Source organism: Saccostrea echinata, unplaced genomic scaffold (assembly GCF_033153115.1).
Source record: "Saccostrea echinata isolate AGI-Se365-2 ecotype Australia unplaced genomic scaffold, CSIRO_AGI_Sech_v1 ptg000009l, whole genome shotgun sequence".
Taxonomy (NCBI): domain Eukaryota; kingdom Metazoa; phylum Mollusca; class Bivalvia; order Ostreida; family Ostreidae; genus Saccostrea; species Saccostrea echinata.
This window is the reverse complement of record NW_026889758.1, coordinates 20,157,501-20,170,890: the sequence shown is the minus strand read 5'-3', so window position 1 is coordinate 20,170,890 and position 13,390 is coordinate 20,157,501.

Below are 13,390 nucleotides of genomic sequence, written 5' to 3'. Positions count from 1 at the left end.
GTTCAAACACAGGCATTTCTAAAACAGGCAAAATAATCAATGACCGAAATCTAATGTAAATACTTCTATGAAAAAAAGATAGTCAATTGAGAATCAGGTTTCCTCGTAACTGACATCATTGGCCATTGCATTGTTTGTCTGATGTCAAATTTCCATATGTCACATAACATATTTTTTCTCAGCCTTTTCTTCAAAATGTGCATAATATTACCTTTTAGAAGCCTTACTTAATTAGCAACTATATGATAATTTTAACTGTATTATAACTCAATTCAAATATCCATAACAATCAACATTTACGTAAGACCAAGTCTCCGTAAACTACATTTTAAGTTACACATGTATCAAGTTATTTAGTTAGTTAAATCCTTCTCTGAGTCATGAAGCCCATAAGACCAGTGCTTCTACCCAGATTCTGTGGTGCTAAGGGGATGAGACTCATTGACTCCCCCTGAATGCTGGGGGGACTCCAAATATAAATCTGAAAGTAAACGAAGTATATTATTTGGAGGACAAAATTTGTGTTCTTGGTAATAAATGGTGAAAAAAATCCATCTTTGATACAACCATATAACATTCTTTTTTTACAGCAATGTTCAAATTTGTTGTGTTGTGTCCTTAGACAAGGCACTTTATCTGTGTTGTCTAAGGACACAACAAACAACACATGCTCACAGATGGGCTTGAACCAGAAACCTTTGGTTTGCTATGTGCTCCATGAAACTTCACTTTAAAAACTGTAATTAACAAATGCTTGAAAATTTGAACATTGCTGTAAAAAAAGAATGTTATATGGATGTATTAAAGATGGATTTTTTCACCATTTATTACCAAGAACATATATTTTATCCTCCAAATAATGTATTTTGTTTACTTTCAGATTTACATGTAGATTTTTGTAGCAAAGTTAATTTCTAAATTACAATATAATTAAATTTTTCTTACTTTCATTACTTTGATCCCATAGATTTTTGTTGTCACAATATTTTGTTCATTTGTCATTAATGACTCTACAATAACTCCATGTCTATTATTCCTTTATAAATTTGTCAAGTTTGAAGGGTCTTTTTTGTCCAATTTTGCTATAATTGTTTGTATTTTACTTTTAAAATACAATTCTTTTGGAAAGTCATAAGAGTTAAAGAAACATTTTATACAAGTGAGCAGAGGGTTTATGAACCTTAAATAATGAATATGTACATGAAAAGTAGCATGTTTGTCACTAAATTTAATCATAAGCATTAACTACCATATATATATATTATTTTGGTCATCAAAAATTGAATCTAAAAAAAACAAAAAACAAATCGCACACTTTTTTATGAAAGCCTTCATTTCTTGATTTGTGAATTTAGTATTTATAGTAAAGTTTTTATCTTTGAAAGGTATGAAATTATGATATACTAAAACATGGCAACAATGTTTGTTAAAATCAAAAACCAATAAATAGAATTTTTTTTATCTAAGTATAGTCTATTTGTGTACAAAGTCTTACTGAAATTGGATTTAAACTGTAGGAGGAGGAAATAAACAGATATTACTATTTCTAGTATTAAACAAAACTTTTCTGCAGAAAATTCTTTTGGTAAAACTCACTCTATGATTTATTAAAAAAAAAAAAAAAGTGGTATTCTTGGGGGTTCAAACCCAAGCAAAAAAAATCCTGAGGCCAAACAAAAAAATATGTGTGGTTCCTGTTACAGTTCCAAAAAAATTAGGTTAGGTATGTAGGGATTTTTTTTTTTTTTTTTTTTTAACAAAATGATTTTCTTAATTTTTTCTAAATAATACCTATCACTGCTTTGCAAATGGCATTTAGATGTGGTGTGATAATATACTAGTCAATATTGGTAGGGGACTCCTACATGCTAGCTTGCTTTGGATTTAACACTATTAAACACTTGCACTATGTTTTGCAAGGAGGCCGTCATTGCTGAAACTAAAACTTAAACTGGATCCATTGATGGAAATCAGGGGAAATTCTGGTAAAAATATGAAAACTGCCAAAAAAAATTTAGGGTCGGGGTATAAAATAGGGAAGGTCGGGTAACCGGAACCACACATATTTTTTTATTTGGCCTGAGTATGAATTTTCCCCTTTGAAACTACCAGGAAACATGCTAATTACTACGTTATACTATCAACATTTACATCAAGTTCATGATATGACCCTTGGCTATGAATTGTTGACTCCGATAAATTTAACAACCTCTCAATTTCATAGTTTCTGTGCCCCTTTTGTTTAAAGTCAGCAAAGTTGTTTAACGTCATTGCTTAGTTTAACAACCTCTCAGTTTCAGAGTTTCTGTGCCCCTCTTATTTAAAGTCAACAACCAGTTGTTTAACATCATTGCTTAGTGCTTTCAAATTGCTTGCGACATTGGAAATCACTGGATAAATAAAGCAGATAAAAACATTGATACGTCATCAGATTAGGTCATTGGCCATGTGATAAGTATATGGGAAATAACTCTTAATTAGTCAACAATCAATGAATTCTCAAAAGAGAATCATTTTTTTAATTTCATATTTAAAAAATCACCATTTTGTTTTTCTGCGAATACTTTTGAGGCAGCGCTGTATATGGCTGGACCAAGAATATGGAACCTGGGACCCCTGTATTACTAGTCAGGTGCTCTACCAGAGCTACCCAGACAGATGTCCATGGTCCATATGACCATATAGCTCAAACTTCTACACAACAAATACACTGTTCTAACCAGTACTTGTACATATGAACTGTTAAACTACTTACAAAAATTAACTAAGATGAAATAACGTGAAAAAGGCATTATTATACCTCATTATTATAATCTATACAATGTGTTATCTGATTGGTTCTAGATTATCACGTGACAGGGCCATAAAACTTCATATTTCCCTATCGTTGTCATGCTTTTCATCATATTCAACCGCTTCAGAGACCTAGTGCATTTTCCCGCAAAATTCACCATTCGTTGAACAAAAACTCCCGAGAGTAGTAGACGTCATAATAGCCTGGTTCACGTCACAGAAGTGCTGAAGTGTTTTCAGTAACTTTACGTTAAAATTGAAAGTGAATTTGAGAGCAGTGCCGAATTTGGAAGTTTATGTTTATTTTTAAAGTTTTTGCTTGTTTCAGTATAATAAACAATTTATTGCATGAATGTTAGGGAAACATGAAGATTTATTCAGCCAAGAAATATCATATTCCGCCCTCGGGGAATATGATTTTTCTTGGCTGAATAAATCTTCATATTTCCCTAACAATCAGGCAATAAATTAGGGAATAACTATCTTCTAATTTGGTATTTGCGACCATTAATGCTGATTTAACGGTTGCAAACTAAGTTTTACCGGCTTTGCTTACGCGTTGCCGGTAAAACTTAGTTTGCGACCGTTAAATCAGCATTAACAGTCTCAAATACCAAATTAGAAGATAGTTATTCCCATTCTAATGCAATTTATGCCTTTTGTTTGATGTTTATGTTTATTTTGTTGAGTTTTGTTATATGAAATACGTCACGGAATGTTGTGTTTTTGCGTCGCTCTATTATGACGTAACAATCAAAAGCTTTCACTCTCGTTAACGCTCATTTAACTGCATCAAACATCATTGCATTAGCCAATCAAAATTCATTTTAAAAAACAATTGGAATGTATATTCAGGGTTCAACATTAACGTTAGTCTCAGACTAATAGATTTTCATTTAGACTTATAAAATCGGTGGCTAATTAGTCCGAACGGACTAAGAAAAATTTCTGGGGAAAAAAGTCAATAAATTATTGATGTACGATTCTCGACAACTTTCACTGGAAAACCCCGCATGTGTTTTAAGCTTTCTAGCGTTAGGTAATTCCGAGTCAATTCGGCGCTTTTAGGACAGATTGGTATGAAATTAAACATTTTAGCGATCATGATTTAGTATGGACGTTTGGATGTAATGTATAGAGAAAACTAACGAGATCGGGATTCGGGAATACAATCATAGTTCCTGATCGCGAGATTTCAACAAATCTTGGACTAAAATATTTCATGTAAATGCTTTGTTTATTTCAAAAAAAAGTATAAAAAGTACTTTGCAATGTTTATTTTTAAATTGACCGTTACAAAACATTGATTTTTTTTTTGATGGACTCATTAAATCGTGTTCGGACTAGTAAAAGAAGCACTAGTCCGGCCGGACTAAAGCCTAAAAATGTTAGTGTCGAACCCTGATATCATTACGCCTTTTAAGGTCAAGATCTAGTAAATGAAAGGAGCCTACAGATTTCTCAAATTTGAGAAACAAATTCCTTTAATGATGCTTTAAAACTTTAGCTTGGTCAAAGGTGTTTCAGGGCATAATTTGTAGGTAAACAAGTAGGTTTAAACTGTCATTTTCAATGAAAAATTAAGAAAAACCTGTCATGAATACGGAGGTCTTTTTCTAAATCAGAAAAATGAAATGTATTCAGATTGCCTACAGTCTCTCAGAAAACGGTAATTTGTTCTTGGCCTCTTCTTTAAAATGACATTAAATTGAATATAGGTATCGGGATTACTTTTCACATGATTTCAAATTGGATTCCATGAAAATACTTTATTTTCTACATATTTTTATTAGAGCCGTAAAGTACGGGAAAAAGAAAGTTGAAAATGATTAACAGTCATTCTACGATAAATGGACCAATTCAGAGTAAAAAACATGAAAAAAATGATTGTTTCAAATAGCAAAATGAACATCATAATTCTCTAAAGGACCTATCAGTGAACTTGAAAACAAAGAATTGTCCACAAATCTGGCATCATTAACTTTTTACAACAATTTCAAGATACCATTGATTTTAAGGTAATGTTACGGAAGTTAATGCTTGATCAAGCCTTATTATTTTTTAAATAAAGCTGAATTTGACCAATTTTTCGTTTCTGATGTTCAGTAAAGAACGCTAAAGTATGATTCATGAGGTCTCACATGAATCCGAATTTAAATTAAATTTTCGGGAAAAATATCGTTACGGAAATTAATCGTTACGGAAGTTAATTCCCAGCAATAAAAGTTAAAATTCTCTTCAATAATTAAAATCAAAGTTTGTTTTAGGATATTAAACAAAAGTATGAAGCATTTTGCTCCCAAAATAATCAAAAATTTTATACCTTAAATGCAAAAACTTTCCTGAATTACCATTACGGAAGTTAAATTTTTAAGAGAGACAACTGTTTTTGTCTAATTCATTTTGTTATGTCGAAAATGTAATCGTGTAAAATAGCTGACTCACAACTAGAATCAATGATATAAGGTTCCTTGGTCACTTTCAGATAAATTTCAGTTCTTTTTGAAATATGCATTCTATGCGTGAAATTTAAAACAAAATCGTTATGGAAGTTAATCGATTTTAAGCAACATGCTTATAAATTCGCATGAAAGGAGATCTAAGCATTTCTTTGCAAGAAGTGGTTTGATTTCTTTTCATATAGAATAAAAGACATTTTTTAACATTCATTGCACTCTATTCGGAACGATTTTACGGCTGAAAACTTCATCTTGAAATTTGTATATAAATGAAGCGACATTAAGATTTGCAGTGGAATACGTTTTTCAACATTACAATATGTTCATATTAAAACTTTAACTGCATATATATCGGTGAATATTTACAAAACCATGTGTGTATTTTAAGTCTTAGAGTTGAAACAAAAAGTTAGTCTAAAGTCATTTACTAGATCTTGACCTTGAAAAGGCGTTATAACGCGGGAAAAGGAAAAACAAATTCTGTGTTGAGAACGTTGTAACATTGTGCTATTAATTTTTAATGTCTCTGTCAACATGCAAAATTTACATACTGTCAATTTTGCATGTTAATAGAGACGTAAACTTCTAAGACAATATAAACAGTATATCTTTCAACTTGTTTAATGTTTAATGAAAAACTTAAATGAAACATTGAACCAATGCCAATCACATTCAAAATCGATTAAAAAACAAAGACATTAAAAATTAATTGCACAATGTTACAACGTGCTCATTACAGAAAATCTTAATGATTACCTCACCTTACCGTATTGTACTTTTTCATATATTTATCTGCATACAATTATTATCATAACTTTGGGAGTGCAATCACCCGAATCAGTGCATAAACAATATGATCTTACCATTTCATTTGTTGCACAGTCCTCCATCGTATCTGCGGTCTCCAAATCATCACGGATGTTAGCAAAATCTGCGTCAGTGTGCAACGCTTGAATGACCAGGAAAATAAACAGCTATCAAGCTATGGAGGTCAATGTGCGTTATAAAATATTTCATCAGCGTCACAGCTAGTACTTACGAAAGCCTATTAGGATCAAAGTATGGGTGAAAAAAAATTAAAAGGTCATTTCGACACCTTTTCAAACGGCTTATTAACACGAAAAAAGGCATAATAACGCGAAGAGAAAAAGGCGTAATAACGCGCAAAAAAGCGTCATTACGCGTTATAACGCGAAGTGAACGCCAATAAACGCAGAAAAAGGCGTTATAAAGCCCTTTTAAAAAGGCGTTATAACGCCCTTTTAAAAAGGCGTTATAACGCCTTTCAAAAAGGTGCTATTATGCCTTTTAAAAAGTTTCCAAAAGGCGTTATAAGGCCGTTCAAAATGCGTCATTACGCCTTTTTGGAAAGGCGTTATTATGCCTTTTCGAAAAGGCGTTATTATGCCTTTTCGTAAAGGCGTTATTATGCCTTTTCGAAAAGGCGTTATTAAGCCTTTTGACAGGCCAGTGGCAACATATTTAGAGGTGGGGGATGGTGGGGGGCCAGACTCCCCAAAAATTGTCAATAAAAAAAAACCCAGACAAACAAACAAACAACAACACAAAGCAAAACAAAAAAAAAGTCTTAACTCCAAAATCCTATTATGTGTCTGTGAGGGGGAGGGGGGGAGGGGTCTAACTTTTCCGTAGAACTTTTTTTAATGCAATAATTTGTCAGATTTCGACCATACGGCAACAATGTACAGGGACCAAACACCCTATGAATGAATTTCTTTTATTCAAAACAACAGCAATACTATTCTTCCAAAAATAGGGATTGAGGTTTCTGGTCCCCCCCCCTCCAATCCCTCGTACTACGGGCCTGTTTGAAATTATGTTATAGCAATAAAAATGGTAAGGCGTTAGTATCTAATGATAATAATTTGAATGGTGGCATCAAAGCCATCTTTATTCATGCAATGTTTAAAAATATTTCCAATACTCCTGCATACCTCGCAGACAACTGTTTGCATGAGTTCTATATAGTATTACAAGAAGCCACCGCTCTACTTGTGAAAATCCAAGATTTAGGCAGATGCAGCTTGGGGCTTTGCTGGTCATGTATCAAAAATCTATTTCACATTTGAAAATCTTTTTCTTTCCTCTTGAAAAAAAGGCAGACAAACTGTTTGCATAGGTATTTAATGATTATAAGCTTTCAACCAAAATTGTGAAATCCATGATGCTTAAAACTTGCAACTTAGGCCTTTTCTGGAAAATGGGTGACATAATCATGTGTACAAAACATAACAAACACACAATGAAAACAGAAAGAACAGAAATGTGAACATATAAATTATGAAGGACAGACTGCATCATTTATTTTAGATATGAATATGTTGTTTGACCTGAATTACATAATGTACACAATGTTTCATCCAATGGAATATTTCACCCGACCTTTTTGATAGATGTTCATGATTTCAAAAAAACGGGAAAGGGGGGGGGGGGTCGTAATGCGACTTAAAACTTCGCTTTTGTGATACTATAGTAACTTATGGCGAGGTTTGGAGGTCAGTAGCGACCATTCCTCATCAGCGCTTCTTAAGTTATTAAATAATGGACATTGTGAAATGCATAAAACTAGAGTGTTCCAAGGAACACATGTGTCGTCTGCTTTATATACAGCATCCTTAAAGATAACAATAAATCGAAGTGTGGTCAGTTATTTATTTGCTACTAGCATCATCATGATATATAATAGCAAAACACACACACACACACATATTAAGACCGATTAGAATAGCATTTGTTATTTCAGTATTTATTTAACTTTTAACATTCCAGTCAAACAAGGTGAGTTCGATTTACCCTACCTATGTTGGATTCCTTAACTTCATAAAAATCCTTACAAACAGAGACACATTGCAGGCCGTCAAGCAAATGCTACTAAGCCCCTATCCTTACTCCTTACAAAATGATTAGCTGCTGTTAAGGAGAAACTTCAGACGTACTGTGCTACAGCATATTCTAGTAGTGGTGTTAATCAGATGTGGATTCTCAAAAAACCCAAGGATCTTTTAGAAAATTTAAATTCGCCAAAATTTTCGAGTCAGTAACATCAAAACGTACGACTTTTCTACACTTTATACAAACATTCCTCACGATAATTTAAAAACTAGACTTTTTGATATCATAGATAACTGCTTCTTCAATAACATATAGTGTTCCAAGGGACGCATATGTCGCCTGCTATGGCATCATTAAAGACATACAACTAAATGGTAGTTATCTATACTTTAAATATTTTACTAGCGTTGTAGTTCAAGCAGAAAAAAAAAATCCACGGACAGAGAGAAAAGGCGATAAATAAATAATATTTCTCATAAAAGTTATAAACAATATCAACTCAAATTAAAATGAATACATGTATAATCAAATTGAATTTATTAAAATTATCATCCTTTCATGCGAGTTAATTTCAACAATCCCCAAGATTCACGAGCCCAAAGTCGATCGATATACCGATAGTGAAGTAACAAAACAATTGGAACATCACAAAAGTTTTGTTTTTTCGTCAAGTCGAGAACAACATTGGCCCTCTCTGTCAAATCGAGATAAATTTATCAGGAAAAAGTTTACTTATACAAGTTGAATTCAAACAATATCCAAATTTCACGATGAAAAGTCGGTATACCGATCCCATTTCATTAATTGAACAATCGAAAAAATCACATGACGTTTTCCGTGAGGTCGAGAGTATCATTCGTCATATTCCGTCAAGTTGAACTAAAAAACGAGGTTTTATCTTGCTTGACGGAAGAGGCCGAGATTTTTCCGATTGTTAACAGAGTTCAATTAATTTTCGGTTTGTGTGGTTAATGTAATAAAAGATTTAAAAGAAACTGTCAGCTGGTTATAAACATGTTTATAAATTCTAGTTAACAAAGCCCTTCTCAAGGTTCATGACATAACATAAGGTTTAGAATACCGGGTATTCTTGAAAGTTTACCAAACGTCAAGGTCATTTGGACTGTAACGCTGATATTTTTCCAACATATCTTATGACAAGCAGTGCATTTGCCAAACAGCACAAACTTATCTCTAAAAAGTCAAAGAATATGTGTATATCGGCACTATGGTGTATTTTGAAAAGTAGGTCAAACGTCAAGTTCAAAGGTCTCCAGGTCGGCAACCCTGATACTTTACAAAAGCCATTCTTCCAAGCAATACATGAGCCAAATACCAAGTCTTTACCTTTAAAAGTTCTCAAGATATAAGGTGTGCCTGACAGACGGACGGACGGACAGACAGACAGACGCCAGGTAGAGTGATCCCAAAGTGTCAATCTGCTCTGCAGGCGACACAAAAATGAAAGACGGAAATTTTTCTATCTTGTGATTGGTCATCAACAAAGTTACTTTGTTAAAAATCACTCTGATTCTACACACAAGTACTCTGAAGTTGATATTAACAAACATGGAATTTCGATGGGAACTAATTGTGCTCCTTTATTAGCCGAACTGTTTTTATATTCTATGAAGAAGAATGTATTCAAAAACTTCTACATGAGAAGAAGAAAACACTTGTTGTGGCTGTTTAGATACTAGTATGTCGACGATGTATTATGAATTAATAATAGTTACTTTCATTCATATGTCGATCTGATATATCTCATTGAACTTGAAATAAAAGACACCACAGAGTCTACCACAACTGTTTAATCTATTTGGATGTTTTACTGACTATAGAAGTTAAGGACCAACTAACAACCTAACTGTATGACAAACAAGATGACTTCAATTTTCCATCGTCATTTTTCCTTATTTATGTAGTAATATCCTGCTATCACCTGCAAATGGTGTTTACATCTCCCAACTTATTCGATACTCAAGAGCATGCTCCGAGTACGATCAATTTTTAAACCGAGGCAGACTACTGACAAATACGTTGATGTTACAGGGATTTCAACAACCTCTTTTAAAGTCAGCATTTCGTAATTTTATGGTCGTTATAATGACCTTCTTAGCAAATATAACCTATCATTGGGTCGTATTTTGGCTGACTTGTTTCATACCAATTGTTAGGCCTTTGTTTTTATACTGAATTTGACTACGGAATGTTCTGTCTATACCTGATCAATTCATAGAGCTCACGGCGGGTGTGACCGGTCAACAGGGGAAGCTTACCCCTCCTAGGCACCTGATCCCACCTCTGGAATTTCCAGGGGTCCGTGTTTTATACCCTCTTCATAGAATTGTATTTTTTATACTGGTAATTTTTTTTAGATCGATCACTGTTCGTTATCTTCACCTTTTTCATCTGACATTCAAATAGAAGTATGATTCCCCAACTTTCAAAGCTAGAGTGTATATTGAAATTAAAAGTACATATTAGATTTTTTTTCATTTAAAAACATGGTGTCATGTGTTTAATCCAACTATCCTCCAAAAAGATTTCAGTCTTTCTTTACTGCAATATTATTACCAGTCTACAACGATCATTTTGGTACTATGGTGTCCGGATAGGGCCATTTGCCAAAGCTCAACAGCAATTTCAGAAAACACACCATCGCGCCCATACTACCCATAGTCTTCTGCCTCTCCGCACACAGGTTTGGTACAAACGAACTCTGGCGGAAGTTTGACAACACGCCATCACATTTATACAAAACACGTCATCGCGCTTATACACAACACGCCGTCGCGCTTACACGATTTCAAACAACACGCTGTTGCGCTAACACGACTTTACACAACACCCCGTCGCGCTGTCACACAACTCGCTAACACAACTTTGTGATAGCGCGACGGCGAGTTGTTTGCTAGAGCGACGACGTGTTGTGTGTTAGCGCTACGGCGTGTTGTGCGAACTTGTGCTAGCGTGACGGTGTGTTGTTCAGTGATGTGTTAGCGCAATGGCTGTTGTGTGTTAAGGTGCGGTCACACGATGCGATTTTTCATTCGATTTTCATTCGACTTGCTCAGGTAAGTCGATTGGTGGGGTGGTCACACGATACGATTTTACATTCGATTTACAAACGATTTTGACAAGAAATGAACAGGTACTTGTTTTTTTTAGTTTGAAGTAGTTCTGATTATTGTAATAAACCTAAAAAGCATCATTATGAAAATATTTTTCCCTTCATTCAGTTTAATATTACGTCATATTTGCCCCATTATGACGTTGATGTTGACGTAATCTACAGGTTATGTCCGAAGAAAACATACCGCATGTAAAGAACTTGTCCGAAGTATCTGATGTTTTCCAGGGTTTTTAAACTGAATAATGAAGGAAAATACATGCCTTTTTTTTCGTTTCGGCATAAAAAGATTTTAAAAAAGAACCTGCACTAGACTTTCGCTTACAAGAAAAGTTAAACTTTTTCCGTTGACCAGCAGTTGACGAAACAATATTATTGAAAACATTACTGTAAGTGAAATATTTACAGCCCATTGATTACTATGTGTATATTTAAAATGCGTGACTGGGTACACTGTAAATCAAATTCACCAGACGCTCCAATTATTAAGTTAATCAAAATTTTGATAAAAGTAACTTTTGGTAGGAAAGTAAAGAATGTTACCTTCCTAAAATAATTATAATAATAATAAAATAAATAAAAATTAGACTTAAAAACTTCCCTGATGATATGTAAACTAATCATTAATATTTTTAAAGAATTCAATGTTGAATCTTTTTTTTTTTGGGGGGGGGGGGGTTCCAAGTTCAATTTATTCACTCAAACCAAAGTATTGGTACGTGAGTTACAAAATTAATAATATACAAACATATATACATGTACAGTAGTTACGGGTACATGTACAATGCTACATCACGTCGAAGTGAAAAGAAATAAGGAAGATAATTCAAGGAGAAAAGACAGCAACGTAATTTCTCCTAATAAAAGATAGTTTTTTTTCAGTCTTTTTTTCGTAAGTAGTTCCGTATATAAGGAGAGTAGGGACGTTTACAGAGGCTCTTACTTGTAGGAGTAAAGATTAAAATCCTAATCTAGTTAACCACTTCATTTAGAACTTTATGTGAGTTCTAGAAAATTAAAATCTACCATTTTAAATTATTCTACACGTTTACATATATATACGTGAAATAAGTTGAATCTCTTGACGTACGCTTATAATTAGAATCCGTGCAAATACTTAAAAAACTACTTGTTCATATTATTGATAGGATTGGGGTGTTTACGCGGCGTCAAGTCAAAAGTATCTCGCCGTGAACCCCTAGCATATTGATGTACTGTTATCGTGTACCGCAGATCTTAATTTACAGCAACATAAGCACATGAAAGATCTAATTTTAATTAGATTTATAAACTTGCTAATTTTAAAAGTAATAGCTAAAACTTCTTTTTTTAAGATAAATGCGATGATTTGAATCAAGCTAAATCTCTGATATTCAAAAAAAATCTTTAATCGTAATTTGGCATTCTATAAACACATTCATATCTCCGTCCTCGCAAACTACGGTAATAAAATAATAGTTTATGACTTGTATGCTTTATATAATTAGCCATTTGTACCCAATAATTGCCGTTTACTGGGTATCCTTATATTTTGTCAATTTTAATAATTTATACATTCATTATAGATGACAAAAATAACGACTATTCATTTCGCGTCGCGGGAAATGTCATTGTGACGTCATGATTTTCACCAGAAAGTCGATTGAAAATCTGACGCCATCCGATTTCCAATCGACTTTCAGATTTTGCTTTCGACTTTCGATTTGGGTGGTCACACGGTACGATTTTAGTCGAAAGCAAATCGAATGGAAAAATCGGATGGAAAATCGAATGAAAAATCGCATCGTGTGACCGCACCTTTAGCGTGACGGCGTGTTGTGTGTTAGCGCGACGGCGTGTTTTTTCTCTGAACACGCTGTTGAGCTTTTGCAAATGGTCCTATCCAGACACCATATTATGGTGGTACACCGATCCCGATGTATTTTCATAGCATTTATATTTCAGTTTTTGTTGATACTGTATAGCATACATTTTCAAAGTATAGTGTCATGAGCTCATAAACATGAAATATAATTGCTTATATCAATACCCTGCCTCACAAAATCAAAAGAGACAAAAGATAAACCAACCGTCTGGAGTATCTATGCAAAGTAGGTCGAAGGTCAAGGTCAAGTAGATTGTAACGCTATTAATTTTCATGATGTTTTATTTC